Below are 15,758 nucleotides of genomic sequence, written 5' to 3' on the forward strand. Positions count from 1 at the left end.
GCGCCACCTGAACTAGAACGTGGGGTGGGGTGAGGGGGAAGAGCCTCCGGTGCGACGTAACATTCTTTGCGTCGTTACCCGGCCCACTATTGCGAAGATGCGCAGTGTGCGTAACGCATTCTGTTCGGAGAATAGAGGATTTTGCGGGGTTCCGAACGCGAGCCGGAACCCGGGCCTCCTTGCGCAAGTGGCTTTGCGGACACAATAACTGTCCTCCATGTTGCAGTCGCCAAGTGTCAGGGTGTTCAGGCGTCTTAAGCCCGGGCAGGTCGTTAGGGGCCTCGGCTGGCGCTCGTAGATGGCCGCACCAGCCTGGGCCTACCGTCACTGGCCGCGCGCCCCGGCGCCATTTTCTTTGCTTGCCTGTTGCTGCGCTGTTGCCGGCGGCCATGATGGATGCACATTGTCCGTTCTTTGGGAGGTGATCGGTTGAGGACGTCCCAGTTAGGTTAAAGCACTTCTTACTATCACTGAAGTGCATTTTCTGAGCAGAATATTTACACTGTCCCTGGCTGAGCACGGTTGGCTAACAACCAAAACGTGGGTAGAGCTGTTGAGGTAGACACCTGGGACGCTTGGTGGCCATTCCTCGGCCCTGCCTCAGGAGGCCCTGGCTGATCCTTAGCGCTTTCCCCAGACGAGAAGAGCTAAAAGCGATGGCCCTTGGACACAGAAAAGGTGAAGGCGTAAGCACGTGTTTTTAATCAGGCCGGACCGCATTCCTCTCAATTCCTTCTAACCTGGTTTCCAAACTAAGTGCTTCCTTCTCCCTCAAGCTGGACTCGACCGTCTCACGAGCCTGGCCAGATCGCCTCCACAATGGTCGAGGAGCTAAGGCCCTCGGAGAGCCGTTCATTCGACGTCTCTTTCTCTCTACAGATGGGTGCCGGGGGGAGATTTGGGGTCCCTCACTGTGGGGGCCAAGTGTTGTCTCCTACTCTGTTGTGAATGTTTCCCAAATTATTGCAAAAGGAGTGTAAGGAAAGGAGCTTCGCGACAAGCCCATCAATTGTCTCTGGGGCTGTAGATGGAGATGGGCAAGAAGCAGCACCGGACGGGTGTCGAACGCCACATGGGCCAAGCGCTGTGCTAGGGCCAACACATGGGTTCCTGCCCTCGTGGTGTGTATGCCCTAGTGGGGGGAGCTAGGACAATGAGTCTCTATGTTAGTTAAATATTGCTAACTAAAATAGAAAAATAAAGCACGGAAAGGGGTTAGGGATTCTGTGCCTGTGGGGGAGGGGGGTGTATGGGTGTCATAGTGTTACATGGGGTGCCCTGGGGGAAGGCTTCCCTGATCAAGTGACACTTGAGCAGAGCCCTAAAGGGAGAGAGCTAGGACACTTGAGCAGAGCTCTAAAGGGAGAGAGCTAGCCTTGCCGGCAGCGGAAAGAGCAAGTGCAAAGGCCCTGAGGCAGAATGTGGCTGGCTTAGCAAGGAAGAAAGACTGGAGAGGACTAGATTTAAAGGTTCTGTAGGCTGCTATTGGATTTTGCCTTTTCCTTTAGGTAAAATGGAAATCTCTAGAAAGTTCTCAGAGTGACACAATAAAAGGACCCCTATGACTACAGTATAGAGAATAAATTGAGAGTGAGCTAGAGCAGAAGCAGGAAATTAATTAGGAGGCAAGTGTAGTAGTTCAGGCAAGAGATGATGGGGCTTGGTACAGATTAATGGCAATGTGTAAAGGAAAAATGGTCTAAATGAAAATTTAACCAATAATTTGCTAATGGGTGGGATATGAAAGATGACTCCAGGATAACCTTGTAGGAGTGACACAATAATTAAGCTCCTGTGATTTAGACTGTACAGGCACTTAAGGAATAATTTGAACCGTTTTGCCTATTTATCATATTTGCTAAGTAATTAAATCTGAAGCTCTCTATATAACAATAATTTATAAACTAAGGTAGGTCCATTGAAACCCTCTCTATGTTTTGCTGAAGTAAAATAATTAGGGCGCCTGGGTGGCTCAGTGGGTTAAGCCGCTGCCTTCGGCTCAGGTCATGATCTCAGGGTCCTGGGGTCGAGTCCCGCGTTGGGCTCTCTGCTCAGCAGGGAGCCTGCTTCCTCCTCTCTCTCTCTGCCTGCCTCTCTGCCTACTTTTGATCTCTCTCTGTCAAATAAATAAATAAAATCTTTAAAAAAATTAATATTTTGCTACTTGATTAGGTCCCCATCTTACAGAATCTCATGGTTCCTTTGTTTTCATAAGGCTTTTCGCAGTACATAATTATATATTTACATCATTATTTGGTTAACACCACCTCCAAAAAACATGAACTTTGTTTTCCTATGGCAGACAAGTTTTTTATTATTAAGTGAATTCATAGTATGCTTTCTCATTCTTGGTATATCTGTTTTCTTACCCAAGATGGTTAAAAGTTATTACATTTTTTTCTAAATACAGAGAAGGATTTTCTTTAAATAGAGAGGTCAGAGAACCTAGGAATTTCATTAGGAATAGCTAAGACTGTTGGGGAAAAGGAAATATGCTTTGTTCACTTCATCTTTTTTTTGAAACCTAAGTACTTACCAGCAGTTATGCTCCTTGATATTTCCTGTAAGATTTGGAAACTTACATCCACACACAAACCTGCACACAGATGTTCCCAGCAGCTTTATTCATAATTGCTGAAACTTGGAAACAACCAAGATGTCCTTTAGCTGTGTATCCTTCAGAAAAACTGTGGTATGAGCTATTGAGCCATAAAAAGACACTGAGAAATCTTAACTGTGTATTGCTAAGTGAAAGAAGCCAATCTAAAAAGGTCCTATAATGTATGATTCTAACTACATAACGTTCTGGAAAAGGTAGAACTATGAAGACAATAAACAGATCAGTGATAGCCAGGGATTAGCAGGGAGGGAGAGATCAACAGAGGATTTTTAGGAGAGTGAAACTATTCTATATGGGACCATGATGGTGAATACATATCATTATGCATTTATCTAAACCCAGAGAATGTACAACATTAAGAATGAACCATAACGTACACTATGGACTTTGGGTGATGGTGATATGCCCATGTAGGTTCGTCAATTGTAATGAATGTGAAAGTGTTGATAATGGTTGTGCATTGATAGGGAAACAAAGGCAAGAGAAAACAATTTCCTGGCTACCTACAGCCCGCTGACAAGTCCATGAAACAGGCAGAGTGACATTCCTTGAGGAACTCTCAATGTTGATACTTTGCTAAGAGAAAAAGGCAATCTTAGCCCAATCCCCAGGATCCTGTAAGTCTACTTTAACATATAAAAATTCCTTTGGAAAGTTCTTTTCTCTCTACTACCCAAGATATATGTTGGTGGTCATCCCCCAAGCATATGACCCACTGATACACATCTGAAGGGCCTTGTGACTAAGGTTTATTAGACAGTAATAAATGACCTTTTCCAAACAATGGCTAGCCCCTCAAGGTCCTGGAAACCTTGCTTCCAAAATTCCTTAGAGACTTAGGCCATCCCTAACCCCCTCCCCACTTGAAAGTGTATAATCGGCCTCTCCTCACAATCCCAGTGCAGCTCTTTCTGCCCACGGGTCCTGTCCCTATGCTTTAATAAAACCACCTTTTTGCACCAAAGACATCTCAAGAATTCTTTTCTGTGCGTTAGCTCCGAACCCCAACATCTTTCCTCTATCATGCATGTGTGGGGTCGGAGGTATATAGGAAATCTCTGGACCTTCCTCTCAATTTTGTTGTAAACCTAAAACTTCTCTAAAAAAAAAAAAAATCCTTAAAAAAAAAACCAAAACCCTAAGAACTGACAGCTATTGTGTACTCATGCTTACTGTATCCTAGGCATGTGCTATGTGCTTTATTTTGCTGACATCTGTAAATGAAACAACAGTGCCTCAAAAAGATTTTAGAAGGACCAAATGAAAATACACACTCAGAGCGGTACCTGGGCACATTAACACTCAGTGAATGTTACCTGTTCTCATCCCTCCACTTTCCTGGATGAGAAAGCTGAGGCTTAGGAGCCCAAGTCACTCGAGGGCTCATGGTCACACAGCAATTGGCTTAGCTGAGACGCAACCCTAGGTGCTCTAGCACAGCTTTCACGTGGTCCTGCTGACATCTGGGGTCAATTTGTTGTGCCGGTTATCTCATGTGCGATAAGATGTTAGCAGCATTCTGGACTCTACCAACTACATGCCAGTGGAATCTCCCCCCTCCTCCAAGCTGTGACAACAAAATGTCAGAAAATGCCTCCTAGGGAACGCTGAGAATGACTCTAATTGACAGCTGCTCAAGAAGCCCTATGCTGTACTACCTCCCCATGGGATCATAAGATGATGATTATTCTCTTTCAACTGTCAATTTTTTCTGCAAATTTGGTTTGTCTTCTGCACTCCACCTGCCAACAATACAATGCCATTTTTCATTTTATCTGTTTGCTATTATAGCAGTAAAATTTATATTCAAGACTCAGTTTCCAACCACTAAGAGAATTATTTCTTTTGTTTAGATTTAAAAACCATAGGTTTTTACACTACTTTGAATGTCAACCACCTATGCTAAGTTCTGTACCTATATTCTCTCCTCTCAGTGTTACAACTCTGCAATTTCATGTCATTAAACTCCCCAAATGTGAAATACAGTTGCCTCTGCTTTCTGCTTTGGTAGGACCAAGGTTAGTTAGTTTTTTTTTTTTTTTTTAAGGTTTTATTTATTTGACAGAGTAGGCAGAGAGGCTGACAGAGAGAGAGAGGAAGAAGCACGCTCCCCGCTGATGCGGGGCTTGATCCCAGGAAGCTGGGATCATGACAGGAGCCAAAGGTAGAGGACCAACCCTCTGAGCCACCCAGGCACCCCCCGAGGTTAGTTTTTTGAAAAAACTAATTGTACTAACTGTACTTTGGATATAAGAGGATGAGAATCCTGACATTCTTCAGTCAACAAGGTAACCTAAAGAATTTGCCTTCCAACCATGGTATAGGAGGGACACATAGGAAATCTATTTCTAAAACATGAACTTTTATATACACTCTTTTCTAAAGTTGATAAAACTGAGAAATTTGTTTAAAATGTCACACTCCTGTGCACCTGGGTGGCTCAGTGGGTTAAATATCAGCCTTCGGCTCAGGTCATGATCCCAGGGTCATAGGATTGAGCCCCACATCAGGCTCCCTGCTCACCAGGAAGCCTGCTTCTCCCTCTCCTGCTTCCCCTGCTTGTGTTCCTTCTCTGTCTCTCTCTCTCTCAAATGAATAAATAAAATATTTAAAAAAATAAATAAAATTTCATCCTCCTATTTTATAAGCAAAAAGAATACTACTTTTCTACCCAAAATCTGACCATGGACTTTGCCATGTATGTACGATCTCAGAGGTTCTGAATATAGAGACCATTAGAAATGATGACATAAAAGTAAGAAAAGTAAATGATCCTAATGACTTGGTAACACATCCCGTTGCAAATTAGGAAAATTCTAGTATTTTGCTTTCAACAAAATGAAAAGAGAGCTATGTGGAATTTTTAGGAACTTTCAGGGTTTTGAAGGATGATGTTGGATATCAAACTGCTATGGTATTTAAATTCCATCGGGATACATTCAGAAGAGTGATGTGGAGGTGATAGTTTCATATTAAAATGGCAGATCATTAAAGTAACAAGATTATGAGATTTTTGGCATATAACTTGGAAGGAGATTAAAAAATTGAGTGGCATTACCAGAACAAAACTCTTTTTGATTTCTACCTATGGAATTATATGGATCAAAGTTTATCAGCACCTATAAGCTATAGAAGGGGAAGGGGGGGAAATAGCCCAAAGTAATATTCTTCCATGGATATAGGATCTTTTTTTCTTAATCTGCCTGTATCTTATTAAGAGATACTATTCCCAGGGCACCTGGCTGGCCCAGTAGGAAGAGCATGTGACTCTTGATCTTGGTGTTGTGAGTTCAAACCCCATGTTGGGTGTAGAGATTCCTAAAATAAACAAACTAACTAAAAACGTTTAAAAACATGAAAAAATAAAAGATACATCCCCAATAAAAAGTTTGTTTAATAGTTATTTAGAGTTTTAATGTATTTATGTTGCTTTATTTAATTGTGTTCTAATAATTATTATGGTAACTTAATCCAGAAGAAATTTTAGTATGTGGAGCGTTAGGATCATAAGAAATGAGAAAAAAGGGGCATCTGGGTGGCTCAGTCAATTAAGCATCTGCCTTCAGCTCAGATCATGATCCCAGAGTCCTGGGATCAAGCGCCATATTGGTTTCCCTGCTTAGTAGTGAGTTTGCTTCTCCCTCTGCCCTCCCATCCCACTTGTGCTTGCTCTTTCACTCTCTCTCTCTCAAAATCTTCAAAAAAATGAAATGAGAAAAAATATTTTAGTATTTGTGCCACAATTCTGTGTGACAGAAATAAATGAGGAATAACACATTTGATATAAAAATGTGGGATAAGATTCTGGAAAGAAAATAGGAGTTCAAAGAGAAAATAGAACCACATAAGATGTCCAACTCTTAAAGAAGAACCCATTCATGTATTTTTATTATTTTTAAAGATTTTTTTTTATTTTGGGGCACCTGGGTGGCTCAGTCATTAAGCGTCTACCTTCAGCTCAGGTCATGATCCCAAGGTCCTGGAATCGAGCCCCGCATTGGGCTTCCTGCTCAGCCGGGAGCCTGCTTGTATTCCCTCTCTTGCTGTCTCTCTCTGCCAAATAAATAAATAAAATCTTAAAAAAAAAAAAAAGAAACTAAAAGACTTTAATTTTTAAGTAATCTCTATACCCAGTATGGGACTTGAACTTACAACACCAAAATCAAGAGTCGCATGTTCTACGGACTCAGCCAGCCAGGGGCCCTCTTCCGAGTGTATTTTTAAAGGATGATGTTGGGTATCAAACTGCTAAGGTATTTAAATTCCACTGGGATACATTCAAAAGAGTGATGTGGAGGTGACAGTTTCATGTTAAAATGGCAGTACTTCACCAAGTTATAAATTTGAGCTTTTAAAGCACTTTTGGGGCACCTCGGTGGCTCAGCTGGTTAATTATCCAGCTTTCGATCTCAGCTGGGATCTAGTTCTCAGGGTGGTGAGTTTAAGCTCCTCACTGGGCTCCATACTGAGTGTGAAGCCTAACTAAAAAAAAAAGAAAAACAAAACAAAACAAAAAACCCGACAATGTAACCTACAATGAAAAAGTCGCATCAACATAAAATCCGTTTTCAGAATTTCCTTAGGGGAACTCTTTGAAGACCGCTAATCTTAAAGAGATGAACCCAGACCATGTTGCCATGCTCCATCTAAAGTGGGTGCCTCGCTGTGCTGTTAATTGCTGCCAGGCAGAAATCAGGCTGAGAGGTATGAATCATTGACTCCAGATGAACTTGTGTGTTAGTGGCTGCTGTTTTAGAGAGACCTAGAAGAACAGAATCCCACCGTCACTGTTTTTACTTCTCTCTTCTATATAAGTCTCTTGCTTAAGATTTTCTATCGTTCCCCATGACCAGAAGATCTGATCTTAGCTCCATAGTCTGACATTGAAGGTTTTCCAAATTCTGGGCCCAACCTCTCACCACCTCCCTGCCTCAGCAAATCCCTGTTCTCTATCTTGACCCACATTTAAAATATTTATTCATGCCAACTTTTGTGATTTTATTTTTATTTTTTATTATTTTTACTTTTTAAAAAATTAACATATAATGTATTATTAGCCCCAGGGGTACAAGTCTGCGAATCACCAGGTTTACACACTTCACAGCGCTCAAACTTTTGTGATTTTTGTTAATCCCTGTCCATACATGCAAATAAAAATGCTCAAAGTCTACTTCTGTCCCCTCTCTGCTTGGAAACTTAGAGAGGTGATTTTCTTCTTCTTCTTCTTTTTTTAAAGATCTTATTTACTTATTTGATGGAGAGAGATCAGAAGTAGGCAGAGCAGAAGGAGTCAGAGAGAGGTGGGGGAAGCAGGCTTCCTGATGAGCAGAGAGCCTGATTCACAGGACCCTGCGATCATGACCTGAGCCAAAGGCAGAGGCTTAACACACTGAGCCACCCAGGTGCCCCTGAGACATGATCTTATGCCTGTCTTCTGGCATTTAGAAGTATTAGTCACCACCTGGAAACGATATTTTTTCTGTTCTCTTGATAGATAACGGGGGCAGCTGTTCAGTTCCTCCCTTCAGCGCAGCATGCAAGCAAGCCGAGGAGGAATAGAGTCGCGACTCTACAGTCAGCTCACTAGGGGTGACATAGTCAAGGATTAAAGAGAATGACTCACAGGCACAGAGATGAACAGTGTTACTGCGTCTTAAAAACTCTAGATGAGAAAGAGGGGATTATAATTATCAAGGTGTGACGAATACTACATTCGCATACACAAATGCTTGGCACTTATCTTTTGGAAAGCCCAGAATTGCATCCACCCTGCCCTTTGCTTCAGTCAGCAAATAGTACCTTTCTAACGAGGGTGGGACAAGAAAAATTTTCTTGGTGACAGAAAAAATTGTATTAATTCCCTAGCAGCCTTCTAAATCAAGGGATCCTAGTAGCTGAAGGCTCTTTGGTTTGCCGAATACGAATGAATTTAAAGACTGTTAAATGGTGTGTATGGGAGTGCAAAACCTGAGAAGCCAGAGGAAGTAAAAATGTTTTGCACGGGGGACATGGAGGAGGAGGCAAGAACGCAATGTTTTACCTTCAGAAAAGCAGTAATGTTGTCCAGAGCTCCGTAGAGGGTGTTCAACGGAGGGGCCATTAAGATCCCATGGAGGGCTGAGTTCCTGTTCAAGATGGATCCTGGTTGAGAGTAGAGACTGTCTGCGCGGAAGCAGCCACATGGGAGGTAACTGGTTCTCAGTCTAGAGAAAATTCCGTGAAGTTCCAGTAGATTATAAGGCACAGTGATGTAATTTTCTTTAGATTCCCAGCTCCCTGAATTCTCTGTTACTCTTCACTCCTACAGTCCCCGTCCCCCACCCATGACCACGGCTGCCAAGTGTGCAGCCAATCCCAGGCTTTGCAGCAGTTGAATCCGGGTACAGGTACGGCTGACATTATGGGCCCCTCCTCGCGTGCTAGCGATAGAAAAACAACTATCACAGGCTTGGCCTGACCAAAGACTGACTGACTGAGGCCATTTCCGTGGTGGCTTTTTGGTTCTGGAGAAGCATAAAACGGACCCGAGTAAACTTCTGGGTCACTGCGGCCAAGGACCATCTGGCATGTCACATGCTGGGCCCCAGTCTCTGAGCTCCCCTGGGTGTGGCTCAAAGGTTAAAGATCAGACCTGCCAGAGCTGTGTGACTGGCACTGTGCGTGTTTCAGAGGCTCTGATGATCTCTGGAACTACAGCAGGGCCTTGACCCAAAGAACAGGGGATTGGCAACCTTGGTTTACTTTTGACAACCCTAGAGAGGAAACATCAGCCTTCGCAAGCTGGAGGGGAGGGAGTAGCTATATGCTAGAGCGACTGAACAGGAAGTCGAAGGACCAGATCATGTTTTCAAATAGATTCCTCTGTGTTCTCCAGACAAATACGGGGATGTTGATCAGGTATGGAGCCGAGTGGGGTGTCTAAGAGGAGAGCAGGCAGCGACCTGCCGAGGAACAGAGTGGAAAGGAAGAGAATTGACCAGAAAGTATATAATTATGTACTTTAATTGTACCTTTAGAATTGCACTTAAGAATTACAATTGTACTTTGGAAATACATAGACTTAATAATGTGAAGAAGAACAGGCTGGCACCAAAAATCAGAACATAAGGACCAAGACAGTGAAAACATCGATGGGTCAGTTAAACACCAACTGGTGTCTCTAAGGTATTATATAATGAGAAGGAAAGTTCTGGTGTTTACATAATTTTGATCACAGAGGCAAAATATAGTTTGCACACACTTGGAGGAAAACCAACCAGCATCAGGGTGATCTCCTAGGAAGGACTTTGTGAAACAAGGACACCAAGCCTACACACACACACACACACACACACCCTACCTGATCTGGGGGTGGTTTTCATTGGTCCTGGGTAGAGTCAAAAGAGGAGACCTTTGCTTTTGCATACATATATAATTCTAGGCATCTATGTTTGAGAACTTACAGGGTTCTCCCCCCAAAAAAGGGCTCGTGCTCAGAGGAAATAAGTCCCTGTAAGTAGTTTCACATGGTTTTCCCTCTTCTACCTGTTGAAATGGCTGCAAAGACCAGTTCTTAAATTGGGAAATGAGGGAGTTGACTCCCTTGGCAGTACTTGTAAATCCAATAGGGATTGTAACGTTCAGGACAGGCTCTTTGCTCTCTGCCAAGGAGCGGAACTCCTTGAGGCAAAGGGGTGGAGGGAAGGTTGGCAAGAGCTACTCAAGGTAGAGGGTGCCTTGTCAAGATAATGTGAATGTCCAGGCTGCCTGGCAGTTCTTTGAACCTGCCCCAAACTTGCTCAAGCACACCCCAGACGAGGCAGTTCCCTGCGTGAGTGATCTCATAGCTACCTGTATTTTTGCTTTGTGTCTCTTAGCCACATTTGGAATCATTTGGGTGATTTCCCCTGCAAATCCATGGCTCAGGGACTGTCTTGATTAATCATTCCTATTTATATCTGTTGAACTTGGCAACTAACTGGTGTCTTTGTATTGGCGGAGTACAAGGCAGTATGCTTTTTAACTTAAATATGCACAGATATCTAAGAACAAAGAAATGTATGGGAGTGTTTGACAACAAATTCAGAAAAATGGTTAATTCTTTGAGGGGAGGAAAGAGACTCAATTCTAGAGGATATTCAGGGGTCTTCAATTGTATTGCTAATGTTTCATTTCACAAGTATCAGCTGCATTATTTTTTATACCTTTTTGTCTTAAATACTCCATAATACATTAAAATATACATATGGATGAATGAATAAGGTTTTATGTAGGGAGTCCTCTGAGCCCATTAATAATTCAAGGTTTATATCCAAACAATGTTATTTTTTTTTTTTTATTGTTCTGGGATAGAGCTTCTTTTTAAAAAGATTTTTAAATTTCAATTCAATTTAATTAACATATATTGTATTATTAGCATCAGGGGTAGAATTTAGTGATTCATCAGTTGCATGTAACACCCGGTGCTACTACATCAGGTGCCCTCCTTAATGGCCGTCACCCAGTTCCAGCATCCGCCCACCCCCACTTCCCCTCCTACAATCCTCACTTTGTTCCCTATACTTAAGAGTCTCTTATGGTTTGTCTCCCTCTCTCTTTTCATCTTACTTTCTAAAAAAATTTTATTTATTTATTTTACAGAGAGAGTGAGAGAGAGAAAAAGCAGGGAGAGCACCAGAGGGAAAGGGAGAAGCAGGCTCCCCACTGAGTAGGGATCCTGATGCAGGGCTTGATCCCAGGACCTCGGGATCATGACCTGAGCCAAAGGCAGAGGCTTTAACCCACTGAGCCACCCAGGAGCCCCGAGATGGAGCTATTTTTCTAGAAATTAATCAGTACTGGAGAACTAAATACACTGAAGATGAAGGCTGAAGGCCTGACCCTGAGGCATGGAGCATTTGCCACCATACGACACCTCTTGAGAACATTTCAGCTAGCTTTCCCAGGTCAAAACCCCTTTGTCTGTGCCTGCTTTTAGGTTTACATAGTCTTAAAAATGTTATTTAAATCCCGTGTTGCCATTTAACTTTCTAATATCTTGTGTCTCATGTTTCTGACCATATTGTAAGCTCTTGAAGGTGAATTCTCCCAGCCTATAAGAGCCCAACATTGTATCCTGTAGAATACTGTTACACGGATGACTTCCAAGGTACCATAACTCCTGACATTCGAGCTCCTGCATAGTCCCCTCCCACAAGGATCTGGGCTTGGTTAATGACTTGCTTTGGCCAATGGGACCTTAGCAAGTATGAGACAAGCAGAAGCTTGATAAGCTCTTGCCATCCTGGAACCCAGGTGCCATGTAGAAGCTCAGGCTAGACTATGGAAAGATGACAGAAGTCTCACTCTTTCATCCATCCCTGCCAATATCCCAGACACGTGGGTAAAGTCATCTAAGACCCTCCAGCCAACCCATGAGCTGAAGGTGGCTGTGTGAGCAGCTTGTTTCCTTGTCCCTTTATCTAGATGTTGCCATATTAGGATGTAAAGCACAAGTGCTGTAACCATCTTTTCACCATGAGGGGAGCTTTTGGAGAACCAACCAGCACTGAGGATGGGAAAGTGAAGAAACAGAAAGACGTTCTTTCTGTTTCTTGTTGTTGCTATATAATAGCAACATTATATAGTTGCTATTAACTTAATTACTATATTAATTATATTAATGAACTGACTAGTTAATTAATGAAGGTCAGCTTCTGGACTCTTCATTATATGAGAAGGCATATTTCCTCATAGCTTAAGTCCTTTGAGTGGGGTTTCTGTTACCTGCTGCTGAAGGCATTTCTTTTTTTCTTTAAGTATTCTCTACAGCAGATGTGGGGCTCGGAAGTCATGACTCTGAGATCTAGGATCTCATCTTCCCCCCACTGAACCAGCCTGGTGCTCGGCAGCTGAAGGCATTCTAATTGATAGGCTCCTCAACCAGCTCCACTGGTACAAATAGAAAACTTCTGAAATGCCCTGCATTGTATGTAACAGACCTTCAATGAGTTTATCTCTGCTGAGGAAGTAAAAGATTTTGTGGTAGAGACTGCCAGTTGCTTTCCCCCTTAATTAAAGAACTCTCAGTTCTAGCTGGGCATATTGCTGTCTAGAACAAAAGACTAATTCCCAACTTCTTTGTGTGTAGATATGGCTGCGTGACTGAGCTCAGGCCAATGAGATACAAGCAGAAGTGTGTGGGAGAACTGCTTCACAGGGGCTGACTCAGCTGCAAGGAACTTTTTTCCTGCCCTTCTGCCTTTCATCATTCTTCCCCCAGCTTGGTTTCTCTGACAAGAGTTCCAAGCACTATCTTAGGCCATAAGGTGACCTTGAGGATGGAAGCCAAGAGCGAGGATGGTCAAGCAGAAAGACAGAAGCCTGATGACAAAGTAGGGGTCCCGAGGACAAAATGGAGGCCCCAGAGCATCTCTGGACGGCCTGGCTTCAGATTGCTTGTTAACGAGAGAAATAGAAACCTTGATTTTGTTTAAGACACTGTTATTTTCAGTTTTTCTTTTATATTCAGCTAAGTAAAATCCCAACTTTCCTTTTAAAATATTAAAGGCTGGGGTGCCTGGGTGGCTCAGTGGGTTAAGTGCCTGGCTCTTGATCTCAGCTCAGGTCTTGATCTCAGGGTCGTTGAGTTCAGGCTTTGCAACACGCTTAACAAAACAAGAAAAGGCTGGCATAGGAAGTATATGAAGAGTATGAATAATGAGGAATCTCTCATCTGGGTGTTAAGCATGCCCTTCCTTGCTTCCTTTTTTTCCATTTCCCTGAAGCAGCATTTGGGAATCACTTTCTCTGCACCTTGGTTGGAATTCTAGATTGCAAGTAGTAGAGTCCAACTCCAGCTAACTGAAATAAAGGGTAATTTGTCAGAAGGACATTAGGAGTCATTGGGTTGGCAGGAGGCTGGAAAACCAGCTGGGGAATGAACAGGAGTTTGAACAACACTGCAGTTTGGGAGTCAGAAACCTGCAGTCTAGCAGCACGAACAGACTGCCAGGTCACTGCACTGCTGCTGGCCCTGCCACCCTGCTGTCACTGCACGAATGAGTGGCTTCGAACCCATGTTTTAATCCTCGGCAACTGTCACTCAGTATCCAATGTCTCAGGACAGACTACATGAATTGGGGAGACAAAAATCCTTAAAAAAAAAAACCAGGATCTTATTACAACCAAAAAATTAGAAACATTCACTATGTCCAAGCCAGAGTCAGGTGAAGAAGACTTGACTGGGCACAGCTTGGTGTCCAAGGTCCCAATCCCTCTTTTCACCATGAAAGACATCCCTTCTCAATTGTCTAGTCCACTGTATTCCCTGTTTTTGGCTTGGCCACCCTATTCTGATCTGAATTTCTAGCCTTATTTTTTTCTTTGCTGTTTAAGGAATGATTGAAAAGGAAAGTTAGAAAGGAATGGTGGAGATATTCTATTTCAACCTCTTCATTTTCTAAGTGGATACTAGGTTTCCCTAGATCTTGACTTACATGTTTCTGTAGCCAGTATCGAGTACAGATTGTGTTTTGTGCATCCTGGCGTTTGTTAGGAGAAGTCATCAAGAAGTCATGAATGCCTGTTGACCTGTAAGCTAGACTCAGGCAATCAGAGTTCCTTGCCCTTACCCCATTCCTTGGGGTATTTTTCTAGGGATAGACTTGAGAGAGTGGTATGGTGTTGAGAACACCTGCACAATATACGTGACTGAACCCAGTCAAGGCCTCTACATGAGCTTTTAAGATTTGGTAGGCAGGTGCAGGGATCTGAACTTGTCTTGCTGTTGCCCAAGACAAGCGTCATGTGTAAGTTCCCTTTGCTTACTAAAATGGCCACCCACCAAGAGAGTGGCCTGCCTCTTTCTTCAGTCTCTCCCTGCCCTCCACCCATGGGGGCTGATTTCAGATAATCCCTGGGAAGTTCCTGAGGAGGTTATGGCCAACAGTGTTTGACCCCTGAGTGTACCTAATTCTTACTGCTTGGGTCCCTGTCCTCACTAAAATTCATACATTGAAGTCCTAACCCCTAATACCTTAGCATGTGGCCTTATTTCGGAATAGGGTCATTATAGATATAATTAGTTAAATTGAGGTCATATTTGAGTAGGGTGAGCATCTAATCCAACATGACTGGTATCCTTATAAAAGGGGGAAATTTGAACACAAAGACATATACATAATGAGAATGTCATATGAAGATGAAGGCAGAAACAGGGTGATTCTTCTACAAGCCAAGGAATGCTGAAGGTCACCAGAGAACCAGCAGGAACTAGGGAAGAGACAGGGAACAGAATCTCCCTCGTGGACCTAAGAAGGAACCAACCTTGACCTCGGACTTAGAGCCTCCAGAACTGTGAGACAATAAAATTCTGTTGTTTAAGCCATCCAGTTTATGGTATTTGGTTATGGCAGTCTTAGCAAACTAATACACAAACCTTCCCAGGTACAAGCCCTCACCTCTGCTTGCCACTTCTTCATTCCTGATCATGATAGAAATATAATCTCCTCTCATAGGTTAGAGAAATTTGTCAACAATCACCTGTGACTCTTCTTCTGTTTTTTTTTTTTTAAGATTTTACTTATTTATTTATTTGATAGACAGAGAGAGATCACAAGTAGGCAGAGAGGCAGGCAGAGAGAGAGGGGGAAGCAGGCTCCCCATTGAGCAGAGAGCCCGATGTGGGGCTCGATCCCAGGACCCCGAGATCACGACCTGAGCCGAAGGCAGAGGCTTAAACCACTGAGCCACCCAGGCGCCCCTCTTCTTCTGTTTTTATTCAATCTCATACCCATACTTAACCTACTGAACCACATTTTTTTTTAAGATTTTATTTATTTATTTGACAGGCAGAGAGGCAGGCAGAGAGAGAGGGGGAAGCAGGCTCCCCACTGAGCAGAGAGCCCGATGTGGGGCTCGATCCTAAGACCCCAGGATCATGACCCGAGCTGAAGGCAGAGGCTTTAACCCACTGAGCCACCCAGGCACCCCTGAACCACATTTTTGAAATGTCTGTTTCACTGCTACTCCAGTTCCAGGTTATACCTTCTCAGAACTGAATTTTTATAACTGTTTCCTAAATTGTATCCCTGATGCCAGTGTTATGTCCTTTATCCGTTTTCTGTGTTTCCATCAGATTAATGCTCCAGCTTCCCAATGCCAACAAACTTCCAATCAG

At 43.1% G+C, this 15,758-nt stretch overlaps 1 protein-coding gene across 1 annotated transcript in view; it reads right to left on the reverse strand.

Moving 5' to 3' along the window:
- Positions 1-8,683: 8,683 nt before the first annotated feature.
- Positions 8,684-15,758, reverse strand: part of DMC1 (DNA meiotic recombinase 1) — a 47,911-nt gene continuing 40,836 nt past the window's right edge. The window contains exon 15 of the transcript XR_009356959.1: positions 8,684-8,823. The gene's annotated coding sequence lies outside the window, so the exon portion shown is untranslated. The remainder of the gene's footprint in view (positions 8,824-15,758) is intronic.

Source organism: Mustela lutreola, chromosome 8, assembly GCF_030435805.1.
Source record: "Mustela lutreola isolate mMusLut2 chromosome 8, mMusLut2.pri, whole genome shotgun sequence".
Taxonomy (NCBI): Eukaryota; Metazoa; Chordata; class Mammalia; order Carnivora; family Mustelidae; genus Mustela; species Mustela lutreola.